Source organism: Pseudophryne corroboree, chromosome 3 (genome assembly GCF_028390025.1).
Source record: "Pseudophryne corroboree isolate aPseCor3 chromosome 3, aPseCor3.hap2, whole genome shotgun sequence".
In the NCBI taxonomy this organism is placed as follows: Eukaryota; Metazoa; Chordata; class Amphibia; order Anura; family Myobatrachidae; genus Pseudophryne; species Pseudophryne corroboree.
In genome coordinates, this window is record NC_086446.1 from 406973061 (window position 1) to 406993889 (window position 20829).

Sequence of the window (20829 nt, forward strand, 5' to 3'; positions counted from 1 at the left end):
TGTATATTCCCACTCTACCACTAGGTGAGTCAAGACAGTTGCCTAGGGGCCAGTGGGAGTGCATAAAATACTGAAAGATTCAGCGTTTATGATTCTCTACTGTGCACCTGGAGTGTTGGCTGCTGACGTAGGTGAGAGACAACTGCAACTTCTCACCTATGAAGCTGACAGCTGCTGTTCCCCCATTTCCTGTGATTGGCTGGGATTGTGGGCATAATAACCCTCCTGCAAGGGGTGGGGCACAATGCCATAGTGGTGGTCATGTGACATTTCTCAGGGGTATATTTTCCCCAGGACCTTCACCATCATTGATTGCTACCCATATAGTAAAGCGAAAAAAAGGTTTTGCTCTTGCCTAAGAGGAATATCTAAGTCTGTGGCATAGGATATAGGTTCTTCCCACAAAACCCGTACAGTAAACATAAAAAATTGGTTCTCCGACACTGTTAAAGTGATATGAATTCAAATATGGTAGTGGAAGCTGGTTAAATTCCTTACTCACTGAGCAATAAAAGCATAGACTGTCGATCGAATGGATTGATAATGTTATAAATCTTTAATTTGCAAAATCCATGATGTGGGAAGGGTTGTCCCAAATACAAATGCCCAAAAATGATGTGATAATCCTTGTCTCGGAGGGTAACTCTCACAATAATAGACAGTAAATAAAATCACAGTATGATATAAAAAAATGAGCAGGTATAAAAAAGACACAAAGATGTTTTAAACAAGACTAAAGCATAAAAGTAAATAATAAGAATGAATTCCCACTTTGATATTGCTGCTTTAAAGTACTTGTTTGTCCACACTCCCAACTGTCCCGATGTTTATCAGGAACTGTCCTGCTGTCCCACCTGCTAGCATGCTGTGTCCCACTGTGGGGGAAGAGGGGAGTTGGGAGGCCCTCTCTCACTCGCTGGTCTGCAGCAGCGGTGAATAGATGACGCATGCCAGCAGCTCTCGGAGCGTTGGGCATACCCCCACAGTAACTTAAAATGGGAGGCATGGATCGCGGTCATGGCATTCCTGTGAAACCACACCCCATTTTGGGGAGGTTACACCCTCTTTTCGAACACAACATCAATACGCATATAAGGGTGGGAGAGAGGAATAGTTGTTTGGTACCACATCAAATCTGTAGGTTTTATAATGTCACATGTAAGCTCAAGTTAAGAATGTGATTCTTTTACACATTTCAAAGCCCTGACCAAGAATATCACTCTCTTTGGGGTCACATTGGCCTGTTCATGTCTGCACATATTCCAACATGACTAATAATAATTTGATTTATTTTAATCAGACTCTGCAATATCGGATTAGTACTGTTGCAGATATTGCAAATGTGTATGACCAGGGGGGTCATTCAGAGATGATCGCAGCAGCAAATTTGTTAGCAGTTGGGCAAAACCAAGTGCACTGAAGGGGAGGCAGATATAACGTGCAGAGATAGTTAGATTTGGGTGGGTTATTTTGTTTCTGTACAGGGTAAATACTGGCTGCTTCATTTTTACACTGCAATTTAGATTTCAGTTTGAACACCCCACCCAAATCTAACTCTCTCTGCACATGTTATATCTGCCTCCCCTGCAGTGCACATGGTTTTGCCCAACTACTAACAAATTTGCTGCTGCGATCAACTCTGAATTACCCCCCAGGATACGTAGGGTTCAAGCTTAGAGAAAGGATTGGAGGTATTCCCAAATACCACACTTTGCAGACATCAATTTTCTAGGAAATGTAATGCTCATAAAATTGGAGAATACACTATAGCACATACGCAGCATCATTAGGCAGAGCCAGAATATAACACATAACTTGCATTTTTTTTCCCCTATACTGTTTCAAATGCTCAGTAAGGTTCCTGGAAACATATATGTAGTTTTTTAGTAACTCTAAAAACTTGCATAGCAGTAGCTTAATAAAGCCCTGAATGTTATTTGAAGAATGAGAGGCTGACCAAGCTGTGCTGAAAATTGAGTTCAGCTGAAGGTTTACATTGTAGTATTCTTCATTTTGATTAATGTACCAGAAACCTGGTGAAGTAAAATCTATTGGGGCCTAGAAGGGGATTGAACTATAAATATCCTACTCTTGTGTAGATAAAAGTGTAAGGAAGTATCCCTTGAGCAAGTCTGCATTGTGTAAAAAAAAAAAAAAAAAAAAAAAAAAAAGTCTAACTTGTTATATTACTTTGGTATTTATAAAGTATTAGGAGGAATTCAGTTAAACGCACTTTTGAATAGCGCCGGGACAAAACTAGTGCCACGATGTGAGTTGACGGCTTATCACCCACGCTAAGAGTATTTTACCGTAATTTAAGTTGCACAATGACGTTTATTGTGACTAAAAGGCATTCGTTAGGCGCAGCAACATGCATCTCCTGAGTTATGTGCCGGGTGCAATGTGGATAATTGAATATATCTCGCCACTCCTTCCTGGCACTATTCAATATCCCATTTAATTGAATCCCCTCTTATCTTTGTTATAAGCAAGGCTAAGGTGTGATGAAGGAGGAACATATAAGTCTCTTACAGTGTAATTTACCACTATAGCCCATGGTTTTCAAGTGTAAATTTGGAACAATGGTAGCTAAAACCGTGAATCTGAAAATAAAAACCCAGAACACCTTGGTAGATCTGTAGACTTTTTTATGTCAGTTTTTATTTCCCTGTATGGTTTCCTCTTAAATTTTAAATGCAAAACATAATTTCGCAATGGTCAAAAAAGTACTTAACATTCCACAAATCACTTGTTGATAAACTTCTGCTAGTTTTCTTTTTTTCTTCCAGTGATTTGTAATGTAACCTAACCCATCCATGTTATATGTGTCCTGTTTAAACCACAACTCACTGTAAATAGGATGGGTGATGTGCTCTGAAAGAAACCGATACAATACTACTGTAATTATAATGGCACAATTAAGACTTAAACATGAAAAGGCAACCTGGACTGGCAATATGCTGGTGCAGCAGAGGTTAAGGTATCATAAGTGTTACTAATCTACACAGTAACAGTGAAAGATAAATAGAGGAATTCAATTAGCCAGGATACTTTTTTCGGACTGTAAAAACGTGACTTTGCTGCAATCAGTTTTTTTTCTGTGCAGTCCACTTTAGAGCCCGTTTTTAGGGGCCAAAAAATTACCTGTTTTCATGCAAAAACGCATAAGATCCATGATAAGTTCACTGACCTATGTTTTTTCGCTGTTGTTGCGATCGTGAAAACAGGAAACTTATCAGGTATTTTTTTGGACCTCCGCAATTCCCGAGAAAAAAAATCCACAAATAAGTACTGGCGTCGGGCTGACTTCGGGGCTAATAGGACAGTCCCAGGGGATCAATTAACCCAAATTTCCCCTCAGACCGTATGATGTCCTTGGCAGGATACGCACACACTCACCCACCCATATGCAGAGGTGTAGCGAGCAGCTATGGTGCCAGGCCAAGTGCATGCTACAGCAGTAACTATTACCTCACCTTAGCTAGGGCTTTGTATATAGTACAGTACATTTAATTTTACTAAGCATTTGATGCAACACATAACTCTTGAACTTCAATTTATGAGTTGACATATACAGTATTACAAAATTCTTTACTCCCTATACTTCACACCATTCCCTGACCCGGTTCCGGTATGAATGGTCGACCATGTTATGGTCGACAGTCATTAGGTCAACCACTATTGGTCGACATGGACACATGGTTGACACATGAAAATGGTCGACACATGAAAGGTCGACATATGAAAAGGTCGACATGCGTGTTTTTAACTTTTTTTGGTGTCGTTTTTTGCGTAAAGTGACTGGGAACCCCAATTAGTGCACCGCGTCCCCTCGCATGGCTCGCTTCGCTCGCCATGCTTCGGGCATGGTGCCTTCGCTCCGCTACCGCTTTGCTCGGCACACTTTACCGTTCCAATCGTAGTCCATGTGGATCGTAAAGTATGGAAAAGTTCCCCAAAAGAAAAAAAAGTTAAAAAACTCATGTCGACCTTTTCATGGGTCGACCATTTTCATGTGTCGACCATGTGTCCATGTCGACCATGTCAATGTCGACCAATAGTGGTCGACCTAATGACTGTCTACCATAACATGGTCGACCATGTGAACGGATACCCCTGACCCCATATCTCCCCAACAGAAATACCCCTCATTTACCATCACTACCTGACCCCAATCCTCACTTACAGAAATACCCCTCATTTACCATCACTCCCTGACCCCATTCCTCACCTACAGAAATACCCCAACCTTATTATAACTCTGTGGCCGGAGAGACTAACCAGCCTCACGTGTAATGGCGGCCGCGGCACTGAAGGGGTTAATCCTCAGATGCCAGGCACCATTTGGACAATAGGCGCTTGGCATCACTGTTAAACATACTTACGGCGCTGGGCGCGGACTGTTTAAAAGTATGTTTAATGATGTGTTTTAACGTCATATGTAGTGCTCTGTGCACAGTTATAGGATTGCTTTTTTAAATGTATTTATAGTTAAGATGTGGTCACCTGTATTTTAAAGGGAAAAATGCACTTACTATATCTGTCTGAATTAGCATCTCCTATCCTCTGGAAATAGGAAGTGGCCTGCTAATGGCCCTGTCCTAGCAGAGAGGTGTGAACGACAAAAACCCTTTTGATGTTGGACAATGCACGGCAGGCAGTGGCTGTGAGTGTCAGATTGGGTTGGGAACCTGTCTTTATTTATGTAGCTGGTTTCATTGATATATGAATCCTGAATGGTAGATGCAGGAAGGAATAACATTTGTTTGGGAAATAAAATACAAACCGTATTTAAAGCTATGTGATAAATTTATCAGTAGTGAATGTTAAACTGATAACAAACGTCTGTGTGACAGAAAAGAGGAAATTATTTTATTTATTTATTTGTATTTTGTAAGATATCCTGATTGGATAGAAAGGGCTCAGGGAGGACATGACCCCCTGTTGTACTGTGTGGAAAATGGACATAAAAAGGAGGCCTGCGAGCATCCAGAGTGTATTATACCAACTATTATACCAACTACTTTCTGCTGTGACCATCTTGCTGTATGCTGTTTCCCCTAGCAATAGGGAAGAGTTCTCTTTAGAACTATTGCAAAACCTAGCCCCGTTCACCAGCTGTCCAGGGTGAATCAACGTCTCCAAGTAACGCCTTCCGCTAGCTACCAGTAGAGGACTAGTGGGGATTCGTCAATACCACACAGGTGTGGTAAGGCAGCGTGTCGGCACATACAGAGCAGAACCGTGGTTCCAAACGCCACGGCAGGTTAGGAGTTTGATGGTGGCAGCATAAACCCACCCACTGCACAGTGGGTGGAGTCAGTAACAGGCGGTTACTGACGGTAAGCGGGAATCCTCTGTGGTCAGGTCCCGTGTGACCTAAATATCCATTCTGTGAACTGGGGATGGGACGTGAAAGCGGTGAGGTCTTTCGTACGGAACGTCCGGTCACAGAAATTGGTGGCATAGTGGTGGGATAATCCCAGGCGGCTTTTCGGTCACCCGATTGGAGAAGCCGAGTTACTCAGGAGAGGAGTAACTGCAGCGCAGTAGAACGCACAAGATGGCGGACTTCAGCGGAATGTCTAAGGACGATTTGGAGATTGTGTGTCGGCAGAAGGGTGTGGAGATCCCTTCCAACGCGTCCAAGAGCGTCATGAGGGCGGCGCTTATAAGCTTGGAGGAGTCAAGTCGGAAGGAGGTGGAAAGCACTGACGGCGTCAGCATCGCAGAGGACGGCCCAGCAGTGGACCTTCGTAAGGAGCCGGTGAGACCCACAAGCCCCTCCCCCTTTCACAGCAGCAATGTTTCCCAACAATTCCTAGCAGGGCCAGGATCCCAACATCCCATGGGGGTCTGCACGGATAGCCTAGCGGATCGGCTAGCGGAATTGGGGGAGAGGGCAACAGAGCAAGAACGCATGCTTGTCATTCGAATGTGGCATGCGTAGCGGGCACAACAGGCCGTGGTACCCCGGAAGCCGTTGTCAGCTGTTGTGCACAGATCGGGCGCATTCAGTTTGCCAAGTTTGCAGACAGTGATGGGGACATTGATGGACATTTACAAGTTTTTGAAAGGACTTGTAAACTACATGATTTACCCAAGTCGGAGTGGGTGAGACACCTTGTGCCCACTCTGCATGGAGAGGCCTTGGAGGCCTATCGAGGAGTGGCCACGGAGGACTGTGGGGACTACGACGAAGTCTCACGGGCCCTCCTCCAGCGATTCTTCATCACTCCAGAGTCTTACGGGAAAAAGTTCAGAGACTTGCCCAAGAATTCTAGTAGCACCCATGAGCAGTTCGCCACCCAGCTGCGGCAGTACGTGGTGAAGTGGGTGAAGGATTCTGAAGCCACTACATGGGACGCACTGATCGACCTGATCTGCAGGGAGCAGTTCTATCGCAGGTGCGCCCCAGAAGTGAAGGAGTGGGTGCTAGACCGGGAGCCACCCAGCTTAAAAGATGGCTGGCCAGTTAGCCGACAAGTATGTGGCCATTCGGCCACAGAGGCAGAAGCGCCCAGCCAGCAGCCAGCTCCAAAAGACTGTACCGTCAGGGGGACACCCCTTTTCAGCTCATCGCCCCCCCAAAGCAAGCATCTTCCAACCCGGGTGCTCTTGGCCAGCAACCGCACCGCAGCGTCCCTGCAACTGATCAGAGATCATCTGTGCCACGACTGGAGAAGAAGTGCTACGGCTGTGGGAAAATCGGACATCTGAGAATGAACTGTCCTGCATCCCAAGCACCCCAAACTCGTGCCCCAAGTCCGAGTGCTGGAGCCCGGCTCGCTTGTTTGACGAGTGGAGATGAGCCTACAGAGACTGTTCCCCCTCCAGTCAGTCTGATGGAGTGTGGCGGGAAACAGGTGCACTCTGCGGAGAGAGTCACCTGAATGGCCAAACAGCCCCTACACAACATGTGGAGGCACCTGCAGCCGGTCCACGTGGGACCCCTGCAGGGGGAAGGCCTAAGAGACTCTGGGGCCTCAATCACTGTGGTTAGCCTCCACCTTATAGATCCTGCTGCAGTATTGCAGGGTCGCACTGCCAAGGTCACCCTGGCAGATGGAACGGAGAAAGCGGTTCCCATGGCAAAAGTCTACCTGGACTGGGGAGCTGGACCAGAGTTGCGAGAAGTTGCCGTCATGGATGGTCTCCCAACTCATGTGGTCCTAGGAAATGATCTGGGTGGTGGGATCGTCACCACGTTTGCTGGCGCCATTCTCCGGAGTCAAGTCCCACAACCACCGTTGACATCAGCTACTCCAGCAAAGCCCAGCCCAGAGGAAAAGACTACAGCTGTTAGACAACTGCCAGCACAGCCAACCACAGCCTCAACCATCCCAGAGGAAAAGATTACAGTGGCTAGATCGGTACATCGACCCCGCATGCCTTTTGCCTCTGGTATGCTTACGTCCCCTAGCAACGCAGAGGATGTTGGTTCCAGCTCGTTTGATCCTGTGGGGGTGCCCTAGTGTTCATTCTAGCACCCTGCACCTTTCAAAATCTGTGCAGTTCCTCTTTCCTGCCTGGGGTGTCGCTTTCTGCTGTGATGCTTCTCAGCACACTCTGATCTGTTACTCAGTGCTGTGATACAGACCTGTGTGTGCTGAGAAGCACCGGAGCAGAGAGTGACACCCCAGGCAGGAAAGAGGAACTACACAGGATTTGAACGGTGCAGGGTGCTAGAATGAACACTAGTGCCCAATGATGATCCTGACCCAAGTGGTTTGCCAACTCCGGCGGTGAGTATGAGAAACCACACTGACTTTTCCGTGACTGACCCCTACCAGACTGACCCTAGTAGTCCCCACCTAGATCCCCCTGTAGGGTGTCCCAATTTAGGAGAGATTGAGGGCCGCAGGCAGGAGTTTAGAGAGGCTCAACTCCCTGACCCATCCCTGAAAGGCATGAGGCACCACTCTGGCAACGGCCTTGACAGGGTTGGGGCAGGAAGTTTGACCTGGCGGGAAGGGTTAAGGTACAGGGTAGCCAGGAAATTGAGAGGGGATAGACCAGATAGGGAATGTGTCCAACTGGTCCCCCCAGGGAACTTTCCTGCGCAACCGGTGTCCGTTTCCAGCGAAACCCCTTTGGACAGCCACTCAGAGATAGACCGTACCCTGAAGTGCTTGACACAGAGCTTACCCTGGTCTGGAATGTCGGATGACGCCCAGACCAACTGTAAGGCTAGTGCCATGCGTTGGCAGCTGGGGCACTCCAGCGGTTGTGTTGTCTCTGGGCCTCTGCCCATAGGAGAACCTTTACAGCAAGGTGCTGTGGACATAGCAGGTCCCCTGCCTGTGTGCAGTAGATCGGGGAAGACACGCAGCCTCCCTGTAGTGGATGCCACACAGGATCCAGAGGCTGGTGGTCTGGCCGCCATCACTGTGGCACAGGTAGCGGACAAGGAGGAAAGAGCAAACCTAGGTGACAGGCTAGGTTTCCCGAGTCAAAGGTTGACAGAGGAGGATTGGAGGGCAGGTCCGACAGTTAGGACAGACAGTTGCCAGATAGGAATGACGGAGGTGCAGTGCCTGGTGCACCATGTGGGAGGAGACGGGTAGGCCCAAACCAGAGGGGGTGGAGGCAACCTGAGGCTGTCCCCGACCCACATAACCCAGACTGGTACTGATCTTAGAATCTGTAAGGCCCTACGGACACGTTGTCATTGACTTTTTAGTCCTGTAGTGAACCCCTTTACAGAGATGGCTAGGAAGGGCATTCCCAAGTCAGTGGACTTTGCACCCGCTTGTGAGTTGGCATTCCAGTCATTGGAGGAGGCTCTGGTACCCGCTCCAGTGCTGATGGTGCACATTCTTGACCAGGACGTTGTGGTACGAACTACTGCGCGACAGCATGGACTGGGAGCAGTACCGATCCAGGAGGAGCCATGTGGGCAGGAGCACCCTGTGGCCTGTTTGAGCAGAATACTGCTATGGTGGGAAGTGGGGTATGCCGCAATTGGGACACATTGGGTGGCACTTGTGTGTAACTGGCCCCCCACCGTGGTGACTTACCACCCACCTGTTAGGTGGCTGCAACCTACCTTGGGGAAATCTGACAGACTGTTGTGGTGGAGACTTGGACTTCATTTGGACTATTTGAACATTGTGTCCCCACAAGAATCGGGCCACCATAATATGGATGAACTGTCTAGGCCGGAGCCTACACCCCCCAGGTAGTGTTCCCTTCAACCCAAGGACTGCGGGACCAGGAGCCATATCGTTGGGACATGACTCGCTGGTTTTCCTGCTTGAATTGGGGGGGGAGGAGTGTGGCCAGAGAGACTAACCAGCCACACGTGTAATGGCGGCCGCGGCACTGAAGGGGTTAATCCTCAGCTGCCAGGCACCATTTGGGCAATAGGCGCTTGGCGTCACTGTTAAACATACTTACGGCGCTGGGCGTGGACTGTTTAAAAGTATGTTTAATGTGTTTTAACGTCATATGTAGTGCTCTGTGCACAGTTATAGGATTGCATTTTTAAATGTATTAATAGTTAAGATGTGGTCACCTGTATTTTAAAGGGAAAAATGCACTTACTATATCTGTCTGAATTAGCATCTCCTATCCTCTGGAAATAGGAAGTGGCATGCTAATGGCCCTGTCCTAGCAGAGAGGTGTGAACGACAAAAATCCTTTTGATGTTGGACAATGCATGGCAGGCAGTGGCTATGAGTGTCAGATTGGGTTGGGAACCTGTCTTTATTTATGTAGCTGGTTTCATTGATATATGAATCCTGAATGGTAGATGCAGGAAGGAATAACATTTGTTTGGGAAATAAAATACAAACCGCATTTGAAGCTATGTGATAAATTTATCAATAGTGAATGTTAAACTGATAACAAACGTCTGTGTGACAGGAAAGAGGAAATTATTTTATTCATTTATTTATTTGTATTTTGTAAGATATCCTGATTGGAAAGAAAGGGCTCAGGGAGGACATGACCCCCTGTTGTACTGTGTGGAAAATGGACATAAAAAGGAGGCCTGCAAGCATCCAGAGTGTATTATACCAACTACTTTCTGCTGTGAACATTTTGCTGTATGCTGTTTCCCCTAGCAATAGAGAAGAGTTCTCTTTAGAACTATTGCAAATAAATACCATTTGCCTCAAGAAGACCGCGTCATCTTGTGACCTACAGGGCTATGCAAAACCTAGCCCCGTTCACCAGCTGTCCAGGGTGAACCAACGTCTCCAAGTTCCGCCTTCCGCCAGCTACCGGTAGAGGACTAGTGGGGATTCGTCAACACCACACAGGTGTGGTAAGGCAGCGTGTCGGTACATACAGAGTAGAACCGTGGTTCCAAACGCAACGGCAGGTTAGGAGTTTGGTGGTGGCAGCATAAACCTGCCCACTGTATAGTGGGTGGAGTCAGTAACAGGCGGTTACTGACGGTAAGCGGGAATCACCTATATGGTCAGGTCCCGTGTGACCTAAATATCCATTCTGTGTACTGGGGATGGGACGTGAAAGCGCTGAGGTCTTTCGTACGGAACCGTCCGATCACAAACTCCTTGACACAATACCTCATCAACAGAAATACTTCTCACTCACTATCACTCCTTGACCCCATATCTCACCCACTGTAATTTCCCTCACTCATGATCACTCCCCAGCCCACCAACATGCCCCCAGCCCACCAATATGTCTTCCTGTACCCCAACATGCACTACTCTAGCACAGCAGGTCAGTCCTCACACTATACTTACCTTATTTCCTGCAGCGACCACCGCTACACAGGACCTGGAACAGTATGCATCATGTGATTTCAGCAGTTCCTGACATTATCACAACAGCAGGGAGTCATCCAAGTAGAAATCACTAGTATTTTGTCCATTCCCGGCAGTCTGTAAACAAAAAAATGCAAGATGGTGCCCCCTATCAGCCCTGGCGCCTGGAGCATGAGCTCCCTCTGCTATGCCCTGCCCATATAGTTCTTCAAACAGTTTGTACTGAGCACATGCTTGTCAACCCACACAAAAAGAACTATGCCCATTGACTCCCTTATTCAATCCACGTACAGTCATACAAAGGTAGAAAATAAATTCATCCCTGCTGCTCACTTGCCCTCATTTAGACATGATGATATCCCTAAATCCCCTCTTCCCCCATAGAAAAATACATTAGTTTGACTCTGCTCCACGGCATTGGCAACCCGGCAAGCATTAGGGAGGAGGATTATTATTATTATTATTATTATTATTTACCTTTTATTAGATACATTTTATTGCAGAGGGGCAGACAAGACACAGACCACACATAAATGATTTCCTTGCTGCTACAATTCCAATCCGAGTTTCAGGCGTTTGCAGTGTATTCCTACCTTCTGCACCATTGCTGGTGATCGGAGAGCTCTGCACACACCAACACCGGATATGCCCCTCCAGGAATAGAGGCTGCTCCTTAGAGGTGTTGTTGCCTGCTGCATCTTAAATATATGTAGTCTGTGAATGTATTTAGCTAATAAAGAGTGACACTTTTTCCCCCTGTTAACCCCTTCAGTGCATCAGATCAAGTGGGACTCTCCAGTTATGAGGGCTTTACTGCTTGTCAGTAGCGACGGTATGTTTATGCTATTTGTGCACACTAATTAGCAATCTTTTTAAGCGCTATAAAAACATTTTTATCAAGATTTTTTTCAATATATATTGTGGAAGTGTATGAGACTCTGCTTGACCTACATTTCTTGTGTACCAAATGATCTGTTACATTTCTACATTTATAATAGCTCCTCCATTAACTCTGAGAGAGACTTATTAATCTCGGGGCCACATTTAACAATGAGACACAACCACTTTAGCACTCATTAAAGGAATTCTGTCTTCCTTTTAGTATTTAACAGCAGAAAACTTGGCAGCCTGATGGTTGGGATTTCAAGTTTTAGTTGTAAAGTCAAGAGTATCCGATACCACCCTAACAACATTCTCAATTCCTAAGCACAAGCAAGATGAACGGTGTCCTAGGGGTAAAACTGCTAGAATGGGCTGATAGGGTAGGGAGAAGAGGTAGTGTCATAGTGTGTTATTCAATAGTTCCAAATGAGTAATGAGAAGACATGACATTGAGGACCCATGCCAAGGCGGGACTCAGGGTAGCTGCGGCAACAATAATTGATGACAGGAGAAATATTGCAGGAGTTGGCCTCCAGATATACCCATTGCAGGGCTTGCACTCTGGTTACAACTTGACTTGAGACAGCATTATGATCCAATTAATAAAGACTGACATCTTAAAATATTCTGCCATTGGTGGTAGCACGTAGGATTTTGAAGAAGCTTGAATAGGATGGACTGAGTCTCCATACCAACATCTGTGTAATTGGGTTAAAGTATACTATGACACCTTTACGTGGGTCTGGAAGAGATAAAGCAGTTGGGGCATGAGGTTAATCTCAATGACCACTATTTTACCTAGTCAGGAGATTATTCATTTTTACCATCTAAGAAGATTCAATTTCATTGATTTAAGTAGGAAGGGAAAATTGTCATGTTAGAGGGAGTCTTAATAACTAGAAGCACCACCTGAGTATTTAACTTTGCAGGTGCAATGGGAGAAGTTACAATTGCGGTACAGGAGACCCAGGATCCAGGGTTGCAGATGAAGAAGATGCTGTATTAGACCGTTTCATTATGCAGAGTGAGCACCATATATGTAGCAAGGATCTGTATGAGGATGCGTATGGATGTATAGGGGATGATTAATGGTAAGAGTTCATTATCAGCAAAAATACTTCTCTTATTCTTCCACACCAATTAGGACACCTTTTGATGTCCGGGACAAGACAGATTTGACAAAGGGTATTCCTGTCTGGTACCATTCTTTATGTAAAAAAGGTTTTCATGGGAATCCGTTTACCAAGATCCTGACTTATTCATTGACTTGACAGACAGCAGCAGATCTGAAAACAGTGGTACAAGAGGAAGAAGCAACATCAGCACCAGTGTAACTGACAAGTACTATATTTTATTTTTAAGGGAAAATAATGTAAACTGTCCTGCATTAAATAAAACGCTGGATTCCTAGAATATTAACTTTTTCCAAATGCTTCTGCTTTGGTACTGGCATCTAGGGATGATGTAACCAGAACAGGTAGTACAGCTTCGATGCTTAAGTCTCCCCCCTTATTACCGCAATACCACCATTAATATATATAGGGCAAGGTGAAACAAAGCCCTTTTGCTGGGGAAACGCAATTGATTTCACACATCAGCCTCTGCGTTCTTTATCTATAGCCACAGTTTCTGCATGAGATGCTACTCGTGGGCTAGTGCTGTGGAGAAATCAATCTGATGTGGTAACTACCTGGATTGCATAAAACAAAAATCGGCAAAAATCCCACCAGTTGTAGCTAGCGTGTGTATTTTTGATTGTCCTTTTCTTTAACTAAATATTAAACTCTTTATAATTCTTTTTCAGCTATTCTGTTCCATGTGTAAATTAAGATCAAGCTATTGACATCTTTTGAATTCACACTTGTACATATAGCACTGGTGGTGATGATGATGATTTGGACAGTCAGGGGAAGAGGGTATGGGGACACATTTGGCAATCCATTGGGGTCTGTAATTGTAAAAAGGTTGCTCTATGCTGTAGAAGCTGAACTATCAAGTATAGAAGCTGGCAGGGTTGAATTGGTGCATACCTATCGCTTAGGCCTGCAGGTGGGGCAATATCGGCAATGTCCTGACAGAAACAGGACCGTTCTCTATGCTGCTTTCTCCATTCTTGCAGCTTTCACTCCCTCATGCAGCTAGTGCCTCAGTTGCTGCAGCTTGTCTGGATTCCTGCATGTTGGACATGTTTCTAGAAGTCAATAGATAAGTGATTACATCCTGGAAAGCTAATACCCCTTTCACATCTCCAATGCCGGATCCCACCCGGGAACTGGAAACGGGTCCTTCCCGGGTGGGATCCGGCATTGGAGACTCTGCACTGCCATTGCTGGCTTTCCGGCTTGGCATATTGTTATAGCGGCAGGGGGCGGGGGAGAAGGTGGCGCTGGGAGATGAGCTCATCTCCACGCCGTCTCTCCCTATGCTGTGAATGGGTACCGGGTCGCATCGACCCGGCAACCCATTCACACTGCGCCTGACCCGGTATTCAACCCGGGAATAACCCTTCTTATTACCCAGGTTGAATTACCGGGTCAGGCGCGGGAATTCTCCAAGGCCCCTTTGACATCGCACAGTGACCCGTGTCAACCCGGCAATATGCCGGGTCGGTACTGGGTTATTTTTGCGATGTGAAAGGGGTATAAGCAACAAGTGAATGTGTGACACAGAAGGTAAGCATGTTTCTGATGGATCTTTTGCACTCGGCATGTGGTTCCCACAAGTCCCTATGTGAATGATGACAGCTGAGGATGTAACAACCGTGGGCGGGATGGACTTCCACAGGCTGACAAACAGATATTCGGCATACATGGGCAGATTCTTAGATTAGCATAAGGAAGTAATTGACTGCTGTGGCCGTGGATGCGTCTGATTCATTCCCATTATATCCCATTCATTCCCATTATATCCATGGCAGCCACTTTTAATAATTATGTCTTCTTTCTTCAACCAGCCATGAAAATTCATTTAACAGTATTCTCATTAATAAATATGTTCATTTCCCCAAACCAGCACTAAAATTCAGTTAATTGTATTCTGTTTTAATAGAGAGCTCACATTCCATTCCATCCTCTATAATATATTAATGTCCCAGCCAATGCATTACGTCCTCTATAATATATTAATGTCCCAACCAACCTCATTTTACATTAATACATTTAAGAAGATTTCACCACATATGAATAATAAGTCCCCACCAGCCCTCACACTTAAACAGCCATGGCATAATATTAATACTCCACCCCCATGAAACCGCATTAATACCCCCTTAAGCACACCAGGCCGAAAATACTGTCCTTACCCATCACAACTTCATATTAATAGTATAAATACTTACAGTAGTAATATAAATGAAATAAAGCATTAGATAAATAGTGATCTTTCAAGAAGCACAACACTACAATCAAGGGACCTAACAAAATGTGTATCAATGCCTATTTCCCTATAGATTGTAAGCTTGCGAGCAGGGCCTTCCTACCTCTGTCTGTCTGTCTGTCTGTCTGTCTGTCTTTGCCCAGTTTTGTTCTATAATTGTTGTTCTAATTGTAAAGCGCAACGGAATATGCTGCGCTATATAAGAAACTGCTAATAAATAAATAAATGTATTGTGGTTATAGACTTCTTGTAAAAATAGTTAGAAGTATAGAATAGTTTTCAACCATGTAGATATTTAAAATAAATATATGAATGTGTGCAGAAAAGTTTGTATTGTCCCAGCACCATGGCTCTGTTGATTTGGGTCTGGGCTCCTTTGGCTAGTTGTATGTGTTGGAGTAGGAGTGAAGTTGGATGGCCTAATAATGTTATTCCTCATGCAGACCACTAGTGGTAGCAGAAGACTTATGCTGCACAATGTGTAGGACAGATATTTAATACAGGTGCAGGATAGCCATTGCCATCATCAAGGGGGGACTGCCAGTACTGCAGTCCAGGGCCTGGATGGACAGGGGGCCCACCCCTGGCTCATACCACACAGACCTGAAGGTGCATACACACTGTGAGATATTGACGATCTCTGAATTTGACTATGCGATTTTCCCTGAATTCCCCGAAGCCGTGAACCACTGTTATTGACTTATCTTTTTACTTGAGATTTTGACTATGTGAGATTTTGACTAAGTGGCAATATTAACTATACTATGTACTAGATTGCATTGTACCCAATATATCCAAGACTTGCCTGCACAGCATATCTTTTCTTGTGATACCGACCCCACGGGAGCGCGCATCGGTATCACAGGCTGTGAACACACAGTGCAATTTGCACTAACTTTCATTACGATTTTGACTATATATTTGAATTGCACTAACTTTCTTTTTAATCAATAGTTTTTATTTAATTTTTAGACCGTAACATATACAGCCGGATGTAACAATACAAGTACAGTCCAGCGTGAATGTGAGTTGACTGAACAAGATATCAAGCAGAAATATAACGATGCATTAACAGTACAACAGTGTTTACAATGTCCTACTCCTGTACTGCCCAATCCGCCTTAAGACAGATATAAGATTAACAACTAACAGTTAGAGAGAAAGGAAAGGTAAAGCTGGAAGAGAGACAACACAATGGGACACATAGGGGAAAACAAAGACACGGGTTAGGTTCCTCTGATGGGAAAGTTCCCAGCAAATCTGATCGGTTATCGGACTTCTTAAGGAGTGATATATACTAGATATATCAGTGATACTCAGGCAGCCTCAGATTGTGGAGAGTGTAACTGCGGCATTTCTAAAAGATTGGCGGCAGCCATAGACAGCCCTGTCCGTTCCCTATATAATTTCCACTTCAGCCAAGAAGTCAGCACTGAAGATGGTGAGGTAGTATCGTAACCTCCAGACGTTTCAAATAAATAGTGTTTATGTGTGCTGTTAACAATGGCAAGAAGGGTGGGAACAGTTGGTGTTTTCCATAGCTGTCCGATTGCAGCCTTAGTTGATATGAGAATATGACCAGCAATATATCTGTCACAGCGCAACAGTTCAGGTGAGGTATAATGGAATAAGGCGAACATAGGAGCCCTAGGGACCTCAATCCCCAGTACGTCCCGGAGAAGAGAGAACACTTCAGTCCACAGCGACCCCAGAACAGGGCATTCCCAGAAAACGTGTAGGATATTACCCACATGGCCACAATTCCTCCAGCATAGCTGGGAAATCGAAGGCCAGATGATGTGGAGTCTCTGGAGTGAAGTACGCCCTTTGGCACAGTTTGAAGTACATCTCAGAGTGTTGAAGACATCTCGAGATCCCAAAGCACCTCGAGGAGATGGAGTCCCACTCCTCCTCCTGCAGGACTATGGAGAGATCCCTCTCCCACTTCAGCTGTGAAGGAAACTTGCCCCTTTTAGAGAGGAGAGTTATATACTTGTACCATTTTGATATCCCACCCCGATGGTCCGGGGAAGACAGTCCGAGATGGAGGGAGGGAGGCAGGGGGATGGGTATCACCCCCTCTCTCCCACAAGAGTGCAACCAATGACGGATCTGTAAGTATTTGAAGAAGTCGTGCTTCGGGATCCCCGAGTCACTTATTAACTTAGAAAAGGGCACCAACCCTCCCTCTGCGTATAGGTCCCCCAACTGCACAACACCAGCATCGATCCAATTATCCAATCCCAGGTTGGGTATGAGGCTAGCAATAGTCTTAATTTTTAAGTTAACCGCGGGCAGCACGAGTTTGGAATCAGACGCAGCGAGCGTATGCCAGAGCTTCAGGGTACCTCTAACCGCTTCCCCCGGGTCTGGCCTTTTAGGGACATTTTGGGCAGGTAGCAGAAACATTTCTCTCAAGTCGATAGAACCCAAGAATGACCTTTCTATAAGGACCCATGGCTTGGGGCTGAGCAAGTCAAACCAATCTCGGGCCTGGCTGAGAAGGCAAGCGGAGTGGTATGCTTCCAGATTAGGGTATGCCACCCCCCCGACCGATTTAGGCAACATCAGGACCTGTCTGGCTATGCGGGGCCTCGACCCCTTCCATATATACTGAGAAATAATCGTGTTTGCTTTCACCAGAAGAGGTCTGGGGAAGTTACGGGGTATAGCCCGGAACAGATACAAAAGTTTAGGGAGTAGTATCATCTTGGTAGCAGAGATTCTTCCTAGCCAAGATATTTCATGAAGGGACCATTCTTTTATTAATTTTTCAAAGGCGCTAAGGAGGGGTACATAATTACATTCATATAGGTCTCTGTCTAGGGAGAGGTGAATTCCTAAGTACTTGATGGATCTGGCCTGCCAGGCATACCGGTATAGATCTTTAAGTCGGGTCACTGTACGTGGTGGTATGTGCAGCGACAGGGCTTCAGTCTTGGTTGTGTTCAATTTGTAATATGATATTCTAGAGTATCGGTCAAGGACGGCATGGAGCGCAGCTAATGAGGCCTCTGGGCAAGTTAAGCAAAGCAAAATGTCGTCAGCAAATAAACTGATCTTATGAGTCAAGTCCCCTATTTCTGGGCCTGTAATCAATGATTCAGTTCTAATTGTCTCAGCTAGTGGCTCAATAGCTAGAGCAAATATAAGGGGTGACAGGGGACATCCCTGTCTGGTTCCATTGGTGATATTAAAGGCCCCTGACAAACATCCGTTAACAAACACCCTTGCAGAGGGGGCAGAATAGAGAGCGAACACAGAATCCAAGAACCTCCCATCGAACCCATATTTAACTAAAACAGCTCTCAGATATCCCCAATGGAGTCTATCAAACGCCTTTTCGGCATCTAAAGAGAGTATAAGGAGGGGTGTTTTATGCGCATCGCAGTGTTCGAGAATGTTAAACACCCTCCGGGTGTTGTCCGGGGCCTGCCTGCCCGGGACAAAGCCCACCTGGTCAGCCGCAATGAGGGAAGGGAGCAGAGGGGAAAGACGGTTGGCAACTAACTTTGCAAAAAGCTTCACGTCTGTGTTCAACAAGGCTATGGGACGGTAGTTTTGTACTGCTGTGGTAGGCTTGCCAGGTTTTGGAATGGCAACTATCTGCGCCTCAAGCATTTCTTTGGGAAGCTTTCCCACGTCTGATGCCTCATTGAAAACAGACAGCAGTAGGGGAGCCAATTCATTCTTATATGCTTTATAGAAATTGGAGGGGAAGCCATCAGGGCCAGGGGCCTTGTCCTTCGGGAGACCGGAAACAACAGTGTCTAGTTCTTCTAATGTCCAAGGGGCGCTAAGGGACAGGCTAGCCGCGGAATCCAGCGTCGGAAGAGAAATTTCCTTAAGGAAAGTCTGAATATCGACCTCTCTGGGTTGGGGGGTGGACGGGTCGGACCTTAGATCGTATAGGTGGGAGTAATACTCTGCAAAGGTGTTTGCTATATCATAGGGGTCAGAAACTCTAGAATCGGACGCGGAACAAACATAGTGAATCCTGGCTCTAGCTCGTTTGCACTGTAGCTTCCGAGCCAACAGTCGTCCCGCTTTATTACCTAGTACATAAAACTTCTGGTTTAATCTGGCAATATTGCGCTGTACGTCCTTAAGTGAAAAAACGTTTACTCTTTCCCGGGCGGCTAATAGAAGCTTATGGGTAGACTTATTGAGCGGGTTCGCTTTATGCAATGCTTCCAGTCTGGCGGCCTCTTTATCAGCAGCCAGGCGTTCTGCCTGTTGAGTGCGTTTAAGTCTGGAAGCAGTCTGAATAGCTGTGCCTCGAATAACCGCTTTAAAAGAGCACCAGTTGTTAAAGGTCGAGGTATCTTCTGATTTGTTTGTGTCAAGATATATTTGTATAGATTGTCTAATAGTGCTAAGGGCATCTGGATTATTGAGCAGGAACCGCCCCAGTCTCCAAGGTCCTGGGGGGATCCCACCTGTCCCCAGCTCCCATATTACCATTATTGGGGAATGATCGGACCAGGTCATTGGCAGTATTTTAATTTCCCGGATTGCCTGCAGGGTCTCTTTGTTTGTCAAGGCAAGGTCTATCCTAGAGTATGTGCAATGTGCATGCGAGTAGAAAGAGTAGTCCCCCTCTGTGGGGTGTTTAGTTCTCCATGCATCGTATAGGTCGAATTCCCCCAGTAACTGGCGGAGGCCTCCCATCCCGAGCTTTTCGACCACCTAACAGAGTACTACCAATAGTATTAGATCTATCCATTTGGGGGTCGACAACTAGGTTAAAATCCCCCAAGATCAAAACCGACCCCTTAGTATGTTTTTGTATCAGAGCACATAGTTTCCTACAGAAAGAGAGCTGACCAGTGTTGGGAGCATAGCATGAGACTAGAGTGACCATTGTATTTTCTAATGTCCCTATTAATATGAGGTAACGACCCTCAGGATCTGCTATTTGGGACTCTAAAGTAAAAGTGCAGTTCAAGGAAAAGAGTATCGCTACTCCAGCCTTTTTTGTAGGGCCATTAGCCATGTAACAAGTCGGAAAACGGTTATCGTAAAATTTAGGGGAATCCAATTTTTTAAAGTGGGTTTCTTGAACCGCAACAACATTTGCCTTCATTTTATGGAAGGAGGACAGCGCTAGTTTCCGTTTCTGTGTGGAGTTCAATCCCTTGACATTAAGTGAAACTAACCTGACCATGACTGAGCAGTACCGGAACTATCAAGCGCTGACTCCATCTTCTAGGAACACGACCCTGAGGAAGACCAGACACATAGGGGGAACAGACAGGGGTAGACAAAAGAGAATTATAAAGAAGAGAAAGGAAACAGACCTCATAAAGATATGCGGCCATAGTAAGGCGCCAAAACATCCAGCGCCTCACCAAATGAAATAGAGAGGTTGGTGGCCAACCTCCCCGCAACCTAACTGACGAGAATTGTGTATCTCGGAGAATATACACCCACGCGGCCTATAATTCCAAAAGCTCTAGGGCCGCAGAGACACACAGTGCTGATCAGTTATGTAAAACTTATTACAATTAGATTCGAAAACTAAGGTTTAGTCAGAGAAAGACAGCTAAGTAACTCTATCCTTCTCAAACATTAGTGCCTACTATAATACAATGATTAACAAGTAGAATTTAGCAATCTCTGTGGAGAAGGGTGACATAAGTCTCATTTGTAACAGACTCTGCTGTTAACTTCTGGGGCCCGGGACGGCAGTCCAGTTAAAGGCACCTATGGTAGGTGAGTGTGAACAGAATGCCATTACTTCTCAACCGTCGACCAGTCCTGCTGGAGTCGATGGTCAGGAGAACTGGGCTCGGGGTCTCCCCCCAGATTCCATTTACGTAGGAGCTTCAGA

The 20829-nt window shown here is 45.8% G+C and overlaps 1 protein-coding gene and 1 long non-coding RNA gene across 5 annotated transcripts in view; one reads left to right on the forward strand and one right to left on the reverse strand.

Moving 5' to 3' along the window:
* Positions 1 to 20829, forward strand: part of LOC135055755 (CMP-N-acetylneuraminate-beta-galactosamide-alpha-2,3-sialyltransferase 2-like) — a 195453-nt gene that overhangs the window by 12464 nt on the left and 162160 nt on the right. The window lies entirely within an intron of this gene.
* Positions 11805 to 20829, reverse strand: part of LOC135055757 (uncharacterized) — a 172970-nt gene continuing 163945 nt past the window's right edge. For both annotated transcript variants that reach the window (XR_010243802.1, XR_010243803.1), the window contains exons 2-3: positions 13652 to 13812; positions 11805 to 12907 (exon numbers count right to left, since the gene is read on the reverse strand). This is a non-coding gene — a long non-coding RNA (uncharacterized LOC135055757). The remainder of the gene's footprint in view (positions 12908 to 13651; positions 13813 to 20829) is intronic.